General features: G+C 39.6%; 1 long non-coding RNA gene and 1 pseudogene across 5 annotated transcripts in view; one reads left to right on the top strand and one right to left on the bottom strand.

Annotated features, from left to right (window-relative positions):
* The window catches only part of LOC138844624 (uncharacterized), a 116954-nt gene that overhangs the window by 41828 nt on the left and 55902 nt on the right, over positions 1-19224 (top strand). The window lies entirely within an intron of this gene.
* LOC100343494 (MKI67 FHA domain-interacting nucleolar phosphoprotein pseudogene) lies at positions 4039-5018 on the bottom strand (annotated as a pseudogene).

Raw genomic sequence — 19224 nt, 5'->3', positions numbered from 1 at the left:
CTTCAAGGCCAGCTCTCTGCTGTGGCCAGGGAGTGCAGTGGAGGATGGCCCAAGTGCTTGGGCCCTGCACCCCATGGGAGACCAGGGTAAGTACCTGGCTCCTGCCATCGGATCAGCGCGGTGCACTGGCTGCAGTGCGCCGGCCGTGGCGGCCATTGGAGGGTGAACCACGGGCAAAGGAAGACCTTCCTCTCTGTCTCTCTCTCTCACTGTCCACTCTGCCTGTCAAAAAACAAAAAACAAAAAACAAAAAAAAAAAAAACAAAAAAAACCACACTATATGTGATATGACTTCCTCAGGATGTGAATAATCCAGAAAACTAAATGAATTTCATTGATTCATTTATTATTTGGTGATAAAATATACATGCACATCCATATTGATAACTGTGAAAAAGGATTAAAGATTTTTCCATTGAGCTCTTAGATTTCATTTAAAATATGCTCATTTAATAATTTTAGGAAGACTGTTTTCTTCTTAACAACTGTTTTCAAAACTGATAGCTGTGACTGTAAGACTAGCTCTCTGTAGTAAATGCTGCCCCTGGCCAATCAGAGCTTGCCAGCTCCTTTGTAGATTTCTGTATCCTAATGAAATCCCCAACTTTTCATTTTCCAGACATATCACAGTCTACTGTGGCCTGGGCATATATGTAGCACATTGCAGTCCTATTTATTTATTTGAGAGAGAGAGAGAGAGAGACAGATAGAAGGGAGGAAGTGTATGACAAGATCTTCCATCTAATGGTTTACTCCCCCAAATCCTGCGACACCTGGGGCTGAGTGAAGCTGAAGTGAGAAGGTAAAGAACTGAATCCAGGTCTCTCATGTAAGTGGCAGGAGCCATGACTTGGGCCATTTCTTGCTGAACATTCAATAGTGTGCTCACCAGAGCACACATTAGCAGGAAGCTAGAATCAGGAGTGGAGGCAATATTCAAACCCAGGCACTCCGGTATGGTATGTGGGCATCCCAACCAGAAGTTTAAATCACTAGGCCAAATACCTGTCCCTTAATCCTATTCTTTACTCCAAATTCAAAGTTCCCTTATTGGAAATTTGTCTCTATATTTTTGTGAGACCATCATAGGAATCCAGAGGGGAGAAGTGCCCAGGCATGGCTTTTAGCAGATCAGGCTTGAATTAGACCTGAAATGAAGAGTATGCATTGTGAAGGAAAATGAAATGGAGGATGGAGACAGAAGGAGGAGAGGAAGGAGGGGAGTGTGAAAGAGACAGGGAGAGGGGGATATCATTATAAACAAAGGAGCCATCACAACTGGAAAGATGGAAGAATAAATAGATTGTAAGAAACCACGGAGCCTGACTAGTTTTATATGGTGATGTGTTTTACAGGGTGAGGACATGTTAGATTATTAAGGCTGTTTTTGTGATCTTACATTTTACAGTTTACTTGAATGGTCTTTTAGAAAGTTTCCTTCTTTGTGGAATCTGTGTCCATGGTGGTAGTGGAAGCTGAGAGTGTGAAGAAAGTCTGTTGAATTTAAATTCCCCTTTAGTTTACTCTTCAAGATAAACATTTGCCCTTTTCCAATTCTCTGTATTTAGAAATTATCACCCTGGACCAGACCAGGAATCTAATAAAATCCTTCAGTAATTCACTTGATCATATTTGTAGTACCATTCCCCAAGGGGAAGAAATCTCATTTTAATCCCAGCTAGAAGTCAGCTTATTCCTAATGCCTCAGGATTGAGATCCTTTGTATAATTTTAACGAGAAAATATGTTGTAAGAAGCTATCATGCCTTGGCAAAGGTACAAATCAAAAAGGTCTGTTCTGTCTCTTACTTCCATAAGGCTTTTTCCACAGAGACAAGCTGTCACATAGTTTTATTATTAGACCTTTTATGTTTAACTTTTCAAAAAAATTGTGAAGAATCAAATAAAAAGCCTTGATAAATCAAGTAGTAAATATTTGATCACTATACTATGTGTTCATTTTTCACTATTTTATGCAATTTTTATTATGCATGGCTGAGCTCTTTGCTAGTTTGCTATTATTTTTAAAATTTTGTTTTTAAAATCATCATAAACCAACTTAATTATATACATATTTAAAATAACATAGCAGATGGCCTCTACAAATCGAGGGTGCTGGTATTTGATGGGATTTTAGGCTGTAAATAACAGAAGTGCTGAATTAACTAGAATAAGCAAATTTATTATGCCAAAGAACAGAAAATCTAGAAGTGAGATAGGCTACAGGTGAGCTGCTTTAGTGGCTCATTATTATCACCACAGATCTAGTCTCTTTCTGCTTTTCCATTATGCCATCTGTAGTGTCAGCTTCAAATTAAGGCTTACTCCCTTTATGATTTTAAGTGGCTGTAACTGGGCTACAGATTTTCTTGTTCATGTAGTTTTTTTTTTTTTTTTTGACAGGCAGAGTGGACAGTGAGAGAGAGAGAGACAGAGAGGAAGGTCTTCCTTTGCCGTTGGTTCACCCTCCAATGGCCGCCGCGGCCGGTGCGCTGCGGCCAGTGCACTGTGCTGATCCGATGGCAGGAGCCAGGTACTTATCCTGGTCTCCTATGGGGTGCAGGGCCCAAATACTTGGGCCATCCTCCACTGCACTCCATGGCCACAGCAGAGAGCTGGCCTTGAAGAGGGGCAACTGGGACAGAATCCGGTGCCCCGACCGGGACTAGAACCCGGTGTGCCAGCACCGCAAGGCAGAGGATTAGCCTAGTGAGCCACGGTGCTGGCTTTGTTCATGTAGTTATAGAAAGACACCAGTTTTTTTCACTCTATCTTATCTTACAAGCAAATAACAGTATTTCTAGAAGCTTCCTGCATTTCTCTTCCCATGATTAATTGATAGTAATTGTGCCACATACACATTCTTAAACCAACTGTTAGCAAATTTGAACTCAGATAAATTTCTGAAACCATATTTCTTTTTAATTTTTATTTATTTGAAAATCAGGAAAACAAGCATTGAGTGAGACAGAGAGAGTGAAAGTGAGAGAGAGAGAGAATCTTCTACCACTAGCTTACCTCTTAAATGCCTAAAACAGCTTGATCTGGGCCAGGCTGAAGCCAGGAGCCCAGAACTCAATGTTAGTCTCCCATGTGGGTGGCAGGGATCCACCTACTTGAACCACATTAACTGGAAGCTGGAAAGGAGAACAGAGCCAGGACTTGAATCCAGGCATTCCGGTATAAGATGTGGGTGTCCCAAGTAGCATCTTAACCATTACCCCAAATGCCTGCCCCTGAAACCATATTTCTATGATTCAGTGGGACCATTATAGAATAAAAGGTGTCTCAGTATTTATCACATTACTTTACAAATGATTCTGGGCTTATCTGCCATACTTTGTAATTTACCTTATAATGCTTTATTATTTTTTTTCTTTTTTTAAAAAAATATTTATTTACTTATTTGAAAGTCAGAGAGTTACAGAGAGAGAGAGAGAGAGAGAGAGAGAGAGAGAAAGGTGTCTTCCATCCAATGGTTCACTCCCCAGATTGCCACAATGGCCAGAGCTGTGCTGATCCGAAGCCAGGAGCTTCCTCTGGGTCTCCCACGTGGGTGCAGGGCCCAAGGACCTGGGTCATCTTCTACTGCTTTCCTAGGCCATAGCAGAGAACTGGATTGGAAGTGGAATAGCCGGGGCTCGAACCGGTGCCCATATGGAATGCCAGCACTTCAGGCTTGCATTACCCGCTGCACCACAGTGCCAGCCCCCTAGTACTTAAACTTAATGATGACCAGTTTTTATGTAGGCAGAATAACTAAGGAGAGCTATGAAAGCTAAAAAGAAAACAAGACTACGACAAGGATACTATGAAGCCAACCACTGCACCACTGTGCCTTAGCAAGGGCAGACAAGCCAAAATCACTGATTGGTTTCCTGAGTGATGCAATCAAATAGCTTGTTTTTCCTCTGAAAAATCCCATCAATGGTTGCATTCCGTAGTATCACAGTAACACTCAGAGTCATAAAATCATCACATTTTCCAGAAGATATATTATACAAAATACACCACAGTAACGCTCAGAGTCATAAAATCATCACATTTTCCAGAAGATATATTATACAAAATACACTCAGAATCATGGATTGCTTTTTCTTCGTCTTTTCTTCCCTGAACGTGCAGTTGTTTGAGTCTCTTGTGTTTCTTCTTTTACATCAGATACAGGCTGTCTGAAAACTATTTCATCATCTTTCTCATCATCTTTCATTTCAGCTGCTTCAGATTTTCGTCTCTCCAAATATGATGGTGTACAAACTGGTGTGGGGCCCTGGCTATCCACAGTCTTCTCAGGAGTGTTAGCAGTACCTGAAGTCTTTTTTTTCTTCTTCTTAGGTATGCCAGAAGTTTTCTTCTTTGAAGGTACATTTACCACCTGGCCATTTGTAGAGTTCTGAAGATCAGTGCTTCCAACATTTTTCCTTTCTGTAAAATCAATGAGGGAAAATCATAATCAATTCCCTTTTTAGCTAATTTCTTTCTGAGTAGTTTTTCTTTCTTTTTAAATTGCTCCTCCATCCATAGCTTTTGTAGAAGTGTCCGATTCCGATTATACCGTTTCACTGCTGGATGTGATGGCTGACGAAATGGAACATTACATGCTTTAAAAAGTTCCTTATGTACTTTTTCAGGTGGCATAAAATGACACACCAAGAGCCTTTCACCAAAAAGGTAGTTGTTCATTGTATCAGCAACTATCTTGGCAACATCCTCAGACTCAAACTCCACAAAGGCATAGCCTCTGCTATTTCCAGTCCTTTTGCTTCTGGACAGTCGGAATCTTGTAACAGTGCCAAATTGGGAGAAATACTCTTGAATCTGGGTTTCATAAAGTGTTGGAGGTAGGTGGCCCACATAGATTACTCCAGGAGTAAGTGTTTCTTGCTTTTTTTTCTGGGTGACGCGCTTGCGGACTTGCTCCACCTCCTTCCGAAACTGTGCATCTTTCTCCGGGTTGAGAGACAGAATGGGAGCCGCAGGTTTGGAGAAGTCCGCCATGCCGGAGGTGTGCAGGCTGACCCACCATAATGCTTTATTATTACACAAAGCTCAAAACAGCAAAAAGCATCTACTATGGAGTTATTTATTAGATATGACATATCTTTAATTTTGAGTGGTCTTAATAATCTGCTTGACTAAATTTCAGCTATCTGGGAATCTAAAACTTGAAATTCTTCTCATTGCAACTGCTTACTTAAAGCAGGAAGAATTCCCGAGGGAGGAAAAAAAAGAGTGTTAGTACTCAACTCTTGGATACAATACAAGAACAGAGGTTGAATCAAACAAAGGGAATACTACTCGAGACAGACTGGTGGTAAGCACGATGCTGTCAGAAGCTGCAGAATAGTCTCTTGTAGAATCTCCCATGGTGCCTACCTTATGCATTTTCTCAGTGTATAGAGTTAGTTTTAGAAGAGATATAGGTTTAAATATATATATATATATTCATTTGAGTATATTGGGAGAGGGGGAGGATTTGCAAGTTTATGATAAGATCACTTTTTAATTTTTTGTGTTTCTTTTTTATTATTTTTTTCAACTTTTATTTAATAAATATAAATTTACAAAGTACAACTTTTGAATTATAGCGGCTTTTCCCCCATAATGTACCTCCCACCTGCAACCATCCCATCTCCCACTCCCTCTCCCATCCCATTCTTCATCAAGATTCATTTTCAATTATCTTTATATACAGAAGATCAACTCAGTATGTACTAAGTAAAGATTTCAACAGACTGCACCCATACAGACACACAAAGTATAAATTACTGTTTGAGTAGTAGTTTTACCATTAATTCATGTAGTACAACACGTTAGGGGCCGAGATACTACATGGAAGTAATGCACAGTAACTCCTGTTGTTGATTTAACAATTAACACTCTTATTTATGGTGTCAGTGATCACCCAAGGCTCTTGTCATGAGCTGCCAAGGCTATGGAAGCCTCTTGAGTTCTCCAACTCCGATCTTATTTAGACAAGGCCATATTCAAAGTGGAAGTTCTCTCCTCTCTTCAGAGAAAGGTACCTCCTTCTTTGATGGCCTGTTCTTTCTGCTGGGATCTCACTCACAGAGATCTTTCATTTAGGTCATTTTTTTTTTTTTTGCCACAGTGTCTTGGCTTTCCATACCTGCGAAACTCTCATGGGCTTTTTAGCCAGTTCCAAATGCCTTTAAGGGATGATTATGCAGCCAGAGTGCTGTTTAGAGTATTTGCCATTCTATGAGTCTGCTGTGTATCCTGCTTCCCATATAGTATCATTCTCTCCTTTTTAATTCTTTCAATTATTATTAGCAGACACTGGTCTTATTTATGTAAGACCCTTTGACACTTAATTCTAACTTTTTGATCAATTATGAACTTAAACTGATCACTTTAACAAGATGGCATTAGTACATGCCACCTTGATGGCATTTAATTGGAATCCCTTGGCATGTTTCTAGCTCTACTGTGGGGAGCAACTCGGACTAGACTAAGTTACTGGAATTAAGACTTATTCTATGCATCTGCTCTCCCACAATATGGCGCTGGGAGAGGAGGAAACAACTTTTACACAGCTGCCTCCAGTTCGACCAATAACCTGCAGGAGCTGATCCTGCTCCTGATTGGAGGAGAGCAGCGTACTCGGCGTGTGGGTAGCAGAGTTGGGATTGGTGGAAGAGGACTATAAAGGAGGAGAGAGACAACATGCACCAGGAACATCTAAGGGGAACATCCGGATAACATCTGAGCAGCCCCCGAGAGAGCTGGCCGGCAGTGTGCCGCTCCCCCGCGGAAGTGGGGAAAGTGGCAGGGGGAGCCGCCCTTCCACGGAGGTGGAAGGATCGGCAGCCAACCCGGGAAGAACCAGCAGCAAACCCGGGAAGGGTCGAGCAGACAAAAGAACAGCGCAGGGTCTAGTGTCGTTCCTCTGTGAAGAGGGGGAGTGAAACTCTACCATTAGGGGTAAGTCTGAGTGAGCATGTGCCGAACTATACATCTCCTCCCTCTCTTATTCCCACTCTTAAATTTAACAGGGATCACTTTTCAGTTAAATTTAAATGCCTAGGAATAATTGTGTGTTAATTAAAGAGTTCAACCAATGGTATTAAATAGAAAAAATACTAAAAGGAATAAAATAATAAGTGGTTCCTGGACAGTCAGGACAAGGACTGATCAAGTCATTGCTTCTCATACTGTCAGTTTCACTGCAACGGGTTTGCTTTTAGGTGCTCAGTTAGTTGTCACTGATCAGGGAGAACATATATGTCCCTTTGTGACTGGCTTAATTCACTCAGCATAATGTTTTCCAGATTCCTCCATTTTGTTGCAAATGACCAGATTTTGTTTTAACTGCTGTATAGTATTCTATAAATATCCTATAATTTCTTCATCCAGTCTTCTGTTGATGGGCATTTAGGTTGATTCCAGGTCTTAGGAATTATGAATTGAGCTGCAATAGACATTGAGGTGCAGACAGCTCTTTTATTTGCCAATTTAATTTCCTTTGGGTAAATTCCAAGGAGTGGGATGGCTGGGTTGTACAGTAGGGTTATATTCAGGTTTCTGAGGAATCTCCGGACTGACTTCCAAAGTGGCTTTACCAGTTTGCGTTCCCACCAACAGTGGATTAGTGTCCCTTTTCCCCCACATCCTTGCCAGCATCTGTTGTTGGTAGATTTCTGTATGTGAGCCATTCTAACCAGGGTGAGGTGAAACCTCATTGTGGTTTTGATTTGCATTTCCCTGATGGCTAGTGATCCTGAACATTTTTTCATGTGTCTGTTGGCCATTTGGATTTCCTCTTTTGAAAAATGTCTGTTTAGGCCGTTTGCCCATCTCTTAAGTGGGTTGTTTGTTTTGTTGTTGAGGAGTTTCTTTCTTTCTTTTTTTTTTTTTTTTGGACAGGCAGAGTGGACAGTGAGAGAGAGAGACAGAGAGAAAGGTCTTTCTTTGCCGTTTGTTCATCCTCCAATGGCTGCAGCGGCTGGCGCGCTGCGGCCGATCCGATGGCAGGAGCCAGGTGCTTCTCCTGGTCTCCCATGGGGTGCAGGGCCCAAGCACTTGGGCCATCCTCCACTGCACTCCCTGGCCACAGCAGGTAGCTGGCCTGGAAGAGGGGCAACTGGGACAGAATCTGGCGCCCCGACCGGGACTAGAACCTGGTGTGCCGGCGCCGCAAGGCGGAGGATTAACCTATTCAGCCGCGGTGCCGGCCATTGAGGAGTTTCTTGATCTCTTTGTACATTATGGTTATTAATACTTTATATGTTGCATAGTTTGCAAAAATTTTTTCCCATTCTGTCGGTTGCCTCTTCACTCAATTTGATGTAATCCCAATTGTTAATTTTGGTTTTGACTGCCTGTGCTTCTGGAGTCTTTTCCAAGAAGTCTTTGCTAGTGCCTATATCTTGCAGGGTTTCTCCAATGTTCTCTAATAATTTATGGTGTTGGATCATAGATTTAGGTCTTTAATCCATGTTGAGTGGATTTTTGTGTAAGGTGTAAGGTAAGGGTCTTACTTCATGCTTCTGCATGTGGAAATCCAATTTTCTCAGTACCATTTGTTGAATAGACTGTCCTTGCTCCAGGAATTGGTTTTAGATCATTGATCAAATATAAGTTGGCTGTAGATGTTTGGGTTGATTTCTGGTGTTTCAATTCTGTTCCATTGGTCTATCCATCTGTTTCTGTACCAGTACCATGCTGTTTTGATTACAACTGCCCTGTAGTATGCCCTGAAATCTGGTATTGTGATGCCTCTGGCTTTGTTTTTGTTGTCCAAGATTGCTTTAACTATTCGAGGTCTCCTGTGCCTCCATATGAATTTCAGCATCACTTTTTCTGGATCTGATAAGAATGTCTTTGGCATTTTGATTGGTATCACTTTGAATCTAGAAATTGCTTTTGGGAGAATGGACATTTTGATGATATTGATTCTTCCAATCCGTGGGCATGGAAGATTTTTCCATTTTTTGGTATCCTCTTCTATGTTTCTTTAAGATACTGTAATTGTCACCAGAGAGATCTTAGACATCCTTGGTTAAGTTTATTCCAAGGTATTTGATTGTTTTTGTGGCTATTGTGAATGGGATTGATCTTAGAATTTCTTAGCCGTGGGATTGCCTGTGTATACAAAGGCTGTTGATTTTTGTGCATTGATTTTATATCCTGCTACTTTACCAAACTCTTCTATGAGTTCCAATAGTCTCTTAGTAGAGTTCTTTGGGTCCCCTAAATAAAGAATCATATCATCTGCAAAGAAGGATAGTTTGATTTATTCCTTCCCAATGTGTATCCCTTTAATTTCTTTTTCTTACCTGATGGCTCTGGCTAAAACTTCCAGAACTATATTGAATAGCAGTGGTGAGAGTGGGCATCCCTGTCTGGTACCAGATCTCAGTGGAAATGCTTCCTACTCTTCCCCATTCAATAGGAAGCTGGCTGTGGGTTTTTCATAGATTGCTTTGATTGTATTGAGGAATGTTCCTTCTATACCCAATTTGCTTAGAGTTTTCATAATGAAATGGTATTGTATTTTATCGAATGCTTTCTCTGCATCTATTGAGATAATCATATGGTTTTTCTTCTGCTGATTGTTAATGTGGTGTATCACATTGATTGTTTTGCGCACATTAAACCATCCCTGCATACCAGGGATAAATCCCACTTGGTCTGGGTGGATGATCTTTCTGATGTGTTGTTGCATTCTTGGCCAGAATTTTATTGAGGACTTTTGCATCTATGTTCATCAGGGAAATTGGTCTGTAATTCTCTTTCAATGTTGCATCTTTTTCAGGTTTAGGAATATAGGTGATGCTGGCTTCGTAGAAAGAATTTGGGAGGATTCCCTCTTTTTCAATTGTTCTGAATAGTTTGAGAAGAATTGGAGTTAGGGGGCTGGCTCCATGGTGCACTCGGTCAATTCTTCGCCTGTGGCACCGGCATCCCATATGAATGCTGGTTCTAGTCCTGGCTGCTCCTATTCCAGTCTTGCTTTCTGCTGTGGCCTGGGAAAGCAGTAGAGGATGGCCCAAGTGCTTGGGCCCCTGTACCTACATGGGAGAAGAGGAAGAATCTCCTGGCTCCTGGCTTCTCCATTGTAGCCATTTGGAGAGTGAACCAATGGAAGGAAGACCTTTCTCTGTCTCTCTCACTGTCTGTAACTCTACCTTTCAAATAAATAATAAAAATATTAAAAAATAATTGGAGTTACTTCTTCTTTAAATGTCTGGTAGAATTCAGCAGTGAATCCATTCTGTCCTGGGCTTTTCTTTGTTTGATTGCCCTTTATTATTGATTCAATTTCTGACTTGGTTATGGGTCTGTTTATGTTTTCTATGTCTTCATGGTTCAATTTAGGTAGGTTGTGTATGTCCAGGAATCTGTCCATTTCCCTTTCAGTTCCTTAACATATCTTTTAAATAACCAGTGCCCTGTAATTAGGTGCATATATGTTTATAATAGTTACATCTTCCTGTTGAATTGATCCCTTAATCATTATATAGTGCCCCTCTTTGTCTCTCTTAACAGTTTTTGTGTTAAACTTTATTTTGTCTGATATTAAGCTGGCTATGCTAGCTCTTTTGTGGTTTCTGTTGGCATGGAATAACTTTTTCCAACCTTTCACTTTCAGTCTGCATGCATCTTTGTTGGAAAGATGTTTCTTGTAAGTTGCAAATAGATGGGTTTTGTTTTTTAATCCATTCCACCAGTCTGTGCCTTTTAACTGGAGAGTTGTGGCTGTTGACATTCAATGTGACTGTTTTTAAGTAGTGATTTTACCCTGCCATTTTTCCAAAGATATTTCTAATATATGCTTTGAACTTCCTGTGATCTTTTACTGAGATATTTTCTTCCTTTACCTTCTTTCATACTAATGGCCGTGTTTCTGTGTTTTTGTGTGTAACACATCTTTAAGCATCTTTTGCAGGGCTGGATGAGTGGTGACTAATTCTTTCAATTTCTGTTTGCTATGAAAGGTCTTTATTTCACCTTCATTCACAAATGAGAGCTTTGCAGGATATAATATTCTGGGCTGGCAGGTTTTTTTCTCTTAGTACTTGGGCTATATCTTGTCAATCCCTCCTAGCCTGTAGGATTTCTGATGAGAAGTCTGCTGTGAGTCTAATTGGAGATCCTCTGAGAATAATCTGATGTTTCTCTCTTGCACATTTTAGATTCTTTTCTTTATGTTTCACTGTGGTGAGTTTGTTTACAATATGTCGTGGTGAGGATCTCTTCTGGTCATGATTATTGGGAGTTCTATGTGCTTCTTGCATGTGGATGTCCCTTTCTCTCTCCAAACCTGGGTAGTTTTCTCCTAGTATCTCACTAAGAAGTCCTTCTAATCCTTTCTCTCTGTGCCTTCAGGAACTCCTAGAATCTGAATGTTGGTTTGTTTTAATAGTATCCTGTAGATTCCCAACAATATTTTTTAGATTTCTAATTTCCTCTTCTTGTCTTTGGTTTGACTGTATACTTTCCTGTTCTCTGTCTTCTAAGTCTGATATTCTCTCTTCTGCCTCACTGATTCTGTTTTTAAGGCTCTCAAATGTGTTTTTTATTTGTTCTATTGAATTCTTTTCATTTTGATTTCTCAATATCTCAATTTCATGTTCTACTAAATTCCTCATTTCATTTTGATTCCTCCTTAAGATTTCATTTTTAGGAGAGACATTTTCTGTCATGTCCTGCATGGATTTCAGTTGTTCATTCATTTTTTTTTGTAACTTCTAAATGTTCTTAACATAAATTTTTTAAGTTCTGTTTCTTGCATTTCTTCTATCTCATCATCTTCATAATCTTGTATTGTAGTGTTATGTTCTTTTGGGAGCATCATTATGTCTTCCTTGTTCTTGTTTCATCGGTTTTGCGTTTGTTGTTTTTCATTGTGGAGATATTCTTTTTTTTTAAACTTTTATTTAATGATATAAATTTACAAAGTACAGAATATGGATTACAATGGCTTCCCCCTCATAACATCCCTCCTACCCGCAACCCTCCCCTTTTCCACTCCCTCTCCCCTTCCATTCATATCAAGATTCATTTTCAATTTTCTTTATATACAGAGGATCAGTTTAGCATACATTAAGTAAAGATTTCAACAGTTTGCACCCACACAGAAACACAAAGTGAAAAATACTGTTTGAGTACTAGTTATAGCATTAAATCACAATGTACAGCACACTAAGGACAGAGATCCTACATGAGGAGTAAGTGCACAGTGACTCCTGTTGTTGATTTAACAAATTGACACTCTTGTTTATGACATCAGTAATCACCCTAGGCTCTTGTCATGAGCTGCCAAGGCTATGGAAGCCCCCTGAGTTCACTGACTGTGATCATATTTAGACAAGGCCATGGTCAAAGTGGAAGTTCTCTCCTCCCTTCAGAGAAAGGTACCTCCTTCTTTGATGACCTGTTCTTTCCACTGGGATCTCACTCGCAGAGATCTTTCATTTAGGTTTTTTTTGTTTTTTTTCCCCAGAGTGTCTTGGCTTTCCATGCCTGAAATACTCTCATGGGCTTTTCAGCCAGATCCGCATGCCTTAAGGGCTGATTCTGAGGCCAGAGTGCTGTTTATGACATTTGCCATTCTATGGGTCTGCTGTGTATCTCACTTCCCATGTTGGATCATTTGTTGCTTTTCATTGTGGAGATATTCTTTGTTTTTTTTTTTTTTTTTTTTTTTTTCTTCTTCTTCTTCTTTTTTTCGCTGTGGTGGCTTTTCTGATTATACTATGGCTCTAGATTAAGTGGACTCTCTGCTTTTGGTGAATTTCCAGAGGCTTGTGGTGGGTGTGGCCAGAGAGCTCTATTCAGTTTTTCAGGGTTAAAGGTGTGCCAAAGGTGACACACCCAGGTTTGGCGTGGTAGATCGATGGATCTCTCTTTTTATTCATAAAGGAAGTATTTGCATTCATCTGCTCTTCTTCTTGATGTTGATCAGTGCCTGAGTGCTAGCCCCAGTGGGTATATTTGTCTACTCTGTCCCAAGGACCACATAAATGATCTGTGCAGTCCTCAGTGTAAATTCACTTTCCTGCCAGCATCGCAGCCTACTGAGGTTTTTGCCTCACCTGTCTTTCCAGTGCTGGTGCGGAGGAGACTCTCAGCAGCTGGGCTTCTGAGCAGTGGGCACCCATGCCCTCCATGTAGATCTACTGTGTCCCTCTAATTCTTGAAGAATTTCCTCTGCCATTTTTCCCTAACTCTTCCCTGAAAATATACTCTCTCCACTTTTATTAAACTATCTTTTTCTGGACTATCAGTGAGCTCCCTCCCTAATCTGCCATCTTGGAGCAGACCTATGATAGGATCACTTTCAAAAAAGAATATCCACCTGAATATTTGGAATGCTACTCTCAAACCCAACTGTCCTGAGTAATATGAAAAAGGTTTTCCAATTCTTGTTCCACAATCAACTTTGAAAAATATGTTGTTTTAATAGTGTGGTAAGAAAACCAAATACAAAGATCTTTGTTACTGAGAGTAATAATTCTCTTATCTTTAACTTCAGTCAGTAACTCGGGGCTTTGGTTGCTCCAAACTTTGGCTATATCAAACATTGTATTAAGGAAGAAACAAACTTAAGATTAATATCATTTTCTAATTGTACTAGGTTCATTTGTTTATTCAAAAAATATGTTCAAATATTCCAATGTGTCATGTGCAAGGGTACTGAAGATACAGTGATGAACAAGACATGTCTCTGTATTTATAACTCTCCTAATCTAGGAGAATATAGGTGGAAGTTAGGAGAATGGTTTATTGGTGATTCAGGTTGCTGAATATGAAGGCTGGAAGTGATCTCAGTTATTTGCTATACACGCTTATAGGATAGAGTTAGAAAAGTCTGGAGAAGTTTGGCTTCTTGGCTAAGTTCAAATCAAGTCAATGGCAGATCCAGAAATAGAACTGGTCTCTCAGCTCACTTAACTCTCAGGATCCTTTCTGACGTTACTCTTTTTGCTTAGTGCCTCTGAGGGTGTAGGGTATGTCATCTTGCTCTTGGAGATCCTATTCAGGTCTTGAATGTAAAGCAAACATTGCTTGGACATGAATTCATTTTTAAACTCCAATAAGGTCCATTCGCATTGTATTATCTTACAAAAGCAAACATTTAGAATGCAAAGCAGCCATGAGATGATTATTATTTTTTAAACAAATGAGGTAGTTTAATAGATAAGGCATAAATGCCAACAATACAGATGATACATCTTTGTAATCATTCTGCATTGTTTCAGCAGGCTGTGAGAGAATTGCCAAAGAAACTGGAAGAATTAGGTTTCATGAATTATTCATTGGATTCAGTTTAACACTCTCATTATTTATAGTGCTTCAGGTTGGCTCTGGTGCTGATGATTTGCCTTAATAAGTATGGTAACAATGACTTGGCAGTGTATCTGTTTGTATTAGTGTGTGCTATTGTTTACTTAAATAAAACCCAAGAAACCCTTAGAAATATGCCTCTTTAAAAATAGTCATGGTTGAAAAATATTATATTCCATTCATCAGAGCCTAAACACTTTTTTTGCATAAACTATTTTATCCTTTAATGACTATGATTAATTCAAGGGAACAGCATTCATATTTAAGGTAACATTGTTTGTTGTGCAGGTAAGAAAGCATGGTGGGATTGTATAAATCTTTCTAAGCCTGGTTTATCTTGGAATTAAAAAAGTAGTATTTAAAGAGGCAAACTTGAACTAGTAAAATTGAAGACAATTTATATATAACTGCTCTGATATTTGAATTCCAACAGTTGGGGATTTATTTTAGAGAGAAATGTTTACATTATATGTTGGATTGTAACAATCATTTCCTGAGTTATTTGTTAGATTAAGTTTATGAACATGTTGTATAAAACCTATCTGATTGAATAGTTCTGAAAAATGCAGTTTATTAAGTCTGATATGAAGAGTTGTACTTTTTGCTTTTTTTTCAGAGGGTCCCAGGAGACTGTATTAATAGTTGACTATTAAGGAACCAGTGGAGATGATACTAGAGGATAAAGATATTTAGATGGTAGGATGAGAAATAACAAATTATTAATAATACTCAGAAAATACTTCCAATAATTTCCAATACCACTGTTTGTTTGACCTGAAAAAGAAAAAAAAAAACTCTCATTGGATAGCCACAGTGCTCTACAATAATGATTGGGGTATAAGTCTGAATTTCTTAAACAACATAGTTTCCTACCTCTTTCAGATGGAAAGCATTGTTCTTTCTCTTCAATCACACCTGCTGTTCTTTTAGAGCACAGTGCAAGTAACTTTGTCTCAATTTGAAGCGTGATCCAAAACTGCATTGTAAGCCTTTGCTAACAGGCACTACTGTAGCTCACCTCTACTTTTGAAAAAAATCACAGATTTGTTACATAAAACATTTATGATCTCTGACATCAACCGGGCACTCAATTCTGTTGAGAAATTCTTTTATGGTTCCAATGTCATCTTGGTCCAATTCTTTTTTTGGTTTTTATTTTTTTTAAAGATTTATTTATTCATTTAAAAGCAGATATAGAAAAGGAAAGAGAAAGAGATCTTCCATCTGCTGGTTCACTCCCCAAATGGCTGCAACAGCCAGGGATGGGCCAGACTGAAGCCATGAGCCAGGAGCTTCCTCTGGGTATCCCATGTGGGTGCAGGGACCCAAGGACTTTGGATATCTTCCACTGTTTACCAGGCACATTAGCAGGGAGCTAGATCAGAAGTAGAGCAGACCAGACTTGAACTGGTGCCCATATATGATGCTGGTACTGCAGGTGGAGACTTAACTTTTAAACCTCAGCACCAGCCCCAATCTGTCCAATTCTTTAAGAAGATACTTAAAAAGTCTTTTTCTTCTTTAAACTTTTAAATCTCACCACATCTCTCATAACTTCTAATAGATAACTTCATTTATTAGAGGAAACAGAACATCAGATCCTTGCTTCCTTATTCTCTGTCCGTGACCAGTAACTTGATTAAACTCATTTTATTTCCCTTCTATGAAGTGAAAGAGGTATCCTTTCTCCTATATGAAGCCAATCGTTTCATGTGGAGGATGCTTTCTTCTTCTGCCTCCCTAGTTATACTTTCTACCAATGATCTTTTGTATTTTTTTTTTTTTTGACAGGCAGAGAGGACAGTGAGAGAGAGAGACAAAGCAGAGAGAAAGGTCTTCCTTTTCCATTGGTTCACCCTTCAATGGCCGCCGCGGCCGGCGCGCTGCGGCCGGCGCACCGCTCTGATCCAATGGCAGGAGCCAGGTGCTTCCTCCTGGTCTCCCATGGGGTGCAGGGCCCAAGGACTTGGGCCATCCTCCACTGCACTCCCGGTCCACAGCAGAGAGCTGGCCTGGAAGAGGGGCAACCGGGACAGAATCTGGTGCCCCGATTGGGACTAGAACCCGGTGTGCCGGCCCCGCAAGGCGGAGGATTAGCCTATTGAGCTGTGGCGCCGGCTGATCTTTTGTATTTTTAACTTCTCACTTTTACTGCCATACCCTTCTGTATTATTTATTTCTACATGATAGTTTACCAACTTAAAACAATAAATGTATGTTATCCCATAGTTTCTGTGGGTCAGGAATCTGGGAGTGGCTAAGCTGGATGATTTTCATGTAGTCTCTCATGATAGTGCAGTCACGATATCAGCTAAGGCTGACAGTCATATGAAAGTTTGGTTAGGGGTAGAAAATCCTCGTATAGGATGGTTCATTTATAGGGCTGTGGGCAGAGGTCTCAGTTTCTTGCCATATGGACCTGTTCATAAGGTTACTCAAATATCTTCACAACATGACAGCTAGCTTTCTCTAGACCTTGTGATGTGAAACAGCAAGTCAGAAATCACAATGCCTTTTATAACTTAGCTTCAGAATTACACACTGTCATTTACACACTATCCTGTTGGTTACACAGATCTGTCCTATTCATTGTGAGAGGTGAGGAATGGAGGGGGAGCTCAACATGATACGAGAATCATTGGGGTCATCTTGGAGGCTGACTCCTCTACCTTCCTGTAAGCATTTAACATATTCAATTTTCTTTTATATTAAACAAAATAACAAAAATATCTAAACAACTAAATAAACAATCAAATCAGTAACCCCTCCACCCCCGTGACATACACCCTTTCTAATCTTGCCTTATTTTTCTCCTTTTTACATTTGAGTTTAGTCTGTGGTGTTGAGTATTGAACATGTTGTCCATACTCTGTTCTTGGCTCCTTACATGCATACATTTTTCAATCTGCTTTTATATAGCATCCTTTCACTTAATTAAACTACTCCTGTGAAGATCTTGACTTCCTTAATAGAGAAGTCTAATGGACATTTTCTAGTTCACTTCAACTTGACCTATGAGTAGCATTTGAATCTGTTGACCCAATGCCATGCTCCCCCATTCATGAAAAATCTCTCTTCCTCTAGTTGCTCTGATGTATCACCCTCCTATTTTTCAACATCTCTTATTCCGTCTCAATCTACTTTTCAAGTTCCTTTCCTGCTATACCTTCTTTGCTGTTCTTTAGGTAATCCTCAAAGTTTTGTCATATATCTGTTCTTATTCAATATGTTCTCTCTCTCTCAGATTAATTAATTAATTAATTAATTTGAAAGGCAAGTGACAGAAGGAGAGGGAGACAAGATCTTCCATCTGCTGGTTCACTCTCCCAGTGACTGCAACAGCAAGGTTTGGGTCAGGTCCAAGATAGGAGCCAGGAACTTCAGCCTGGTCTCCCACTTAGGTGGTAGAGACCCAAACACTTGGGCCATCTTCTGCTGCCTTCACAGGTGCCTTAGTAGGAAGTTGGATTGGAAGCTGAGTATCTAGTACTCAAACCAGTACTTGGATATGGGATGCTGGCATTGCAAGCAGTAGCTTAAGCAACTGTGCAACAATGCTGGCCTTGTCCATACATTCTCTTGAGTGCTAGTCAGCACTACCATGGCTTTAACAATTACGGATATGTTGCTTACTCTCATATCTTCATCTCCAGATCCCAACTTAACCAGCAAGTTTTTATTATCTCTATTTGTTTATCATATGTTTACACTAGTGACATCCCCAAACTTCAATATCTTTCTCCTCCTATTGTGTTTTCAGTTCCTGTGAATGATGCCTTTATCCAACAGTTTTTGAATTGAAGAAGCTCAACACCATTTCACCTATTCCTTCTCTTTTACCTCTGTCATCTCATCAACCAGAAAATAATGATGATCCTAATTTTAAAAATATTTATTGGATCAATCCATTTATAATATTTCCCCTGTTCAAGTTGTCATATTTTCTTCATTTATTACTACAAAACTTCCAAATGTTAGTCTACTCTTGCGTTCTTCTAATCTGTTCTCTATATTCTCCTTCAAAAAGAAAATCTGATTATGTCATTCCCCTGCAGGGGTCGGCACTGTGGCTTAGCGGATAAAGCCGCAGCCTGCAATGCTGGTATCCCTTATGGGTTCCAGTTCAAGTCCTGTCTGCTCCATTTCCCATCCAGCTATCTGCTTTGGCCTGGGAAAGCAGAAGAAGATGGCCCAAGTCCTTGTTGTATAAGATTGCATTAGCTGTTCAGGGTCTCCTGTGTTTCAGTATGAGTTTCAGCATCATTTTTTCTATGTCTGAGAAGAATGTCCTTGGTATTTAGATTGGTATTGCATTGAATCTGTAAACTGCTTCTGGTAGTATGGCCATTTTCATTATATTGATTCTTCTAATCCATGGACATGAAAGGTTTTTCCATTTTTTGTATCTTCTTCTATTTCTTTCTTCAATGTTTTGTAATTCTTATTGTAGAGATCTTTGACATCATTGGTTAAATTTATTTCAAGGTATTTGATTTTTTGTAGTTATTATGAATGATCTTAGAAGTTCTTTCTCAACCATGGCAGTCTGTTTATATAAAGGTTAATGATTTTTGTATGTTGATTTTGTATCCTGGCATTTTACCAAACTCTTCCATGAGTTTATATCCTGCCACTATACCATTCCTTTTATGAGTTTCAATAGTCTCTTAGTGGAGTCTTTTGGATCTCCTATATATTGAAACATTTCATCTGCAAATAGGGATACTTTGATTTCTTCCTTTCCAATTTGTATCCCTTTAATTTCTTTTTCTTGCCTAATGGCTTTGGCTAAAACTTCTAGGACTGTATCAAACAACAGTGATGAGAGTGGACATCCTTGTCTGGTTCTGGATCTCTGTGAAAATGCTTCCAGCTTTCCCATTTCAGTAGGATGCTGGCCTTGGGTTTGTCA

Source organism: Oryctolagus cuniculus, chromosome 12 (assembly GCF_051225735.1).
Source record: "Oryctolagus cuniculus isolate XC-2025 breed Fujian yellow rabbit chromosome 12, ASM5122573v1, whole genome shotgun sequence".
Taxonomy (NCBI): Eukaryota; Metazoa; Chordata; class Mammalia; order Lagomorpha; family Leporidae; genus Oryctolagus; species Oryctolagus cuniculus.
This window is presented reverse-complemented; position numbering and strand designations above follow the sequence as displayed.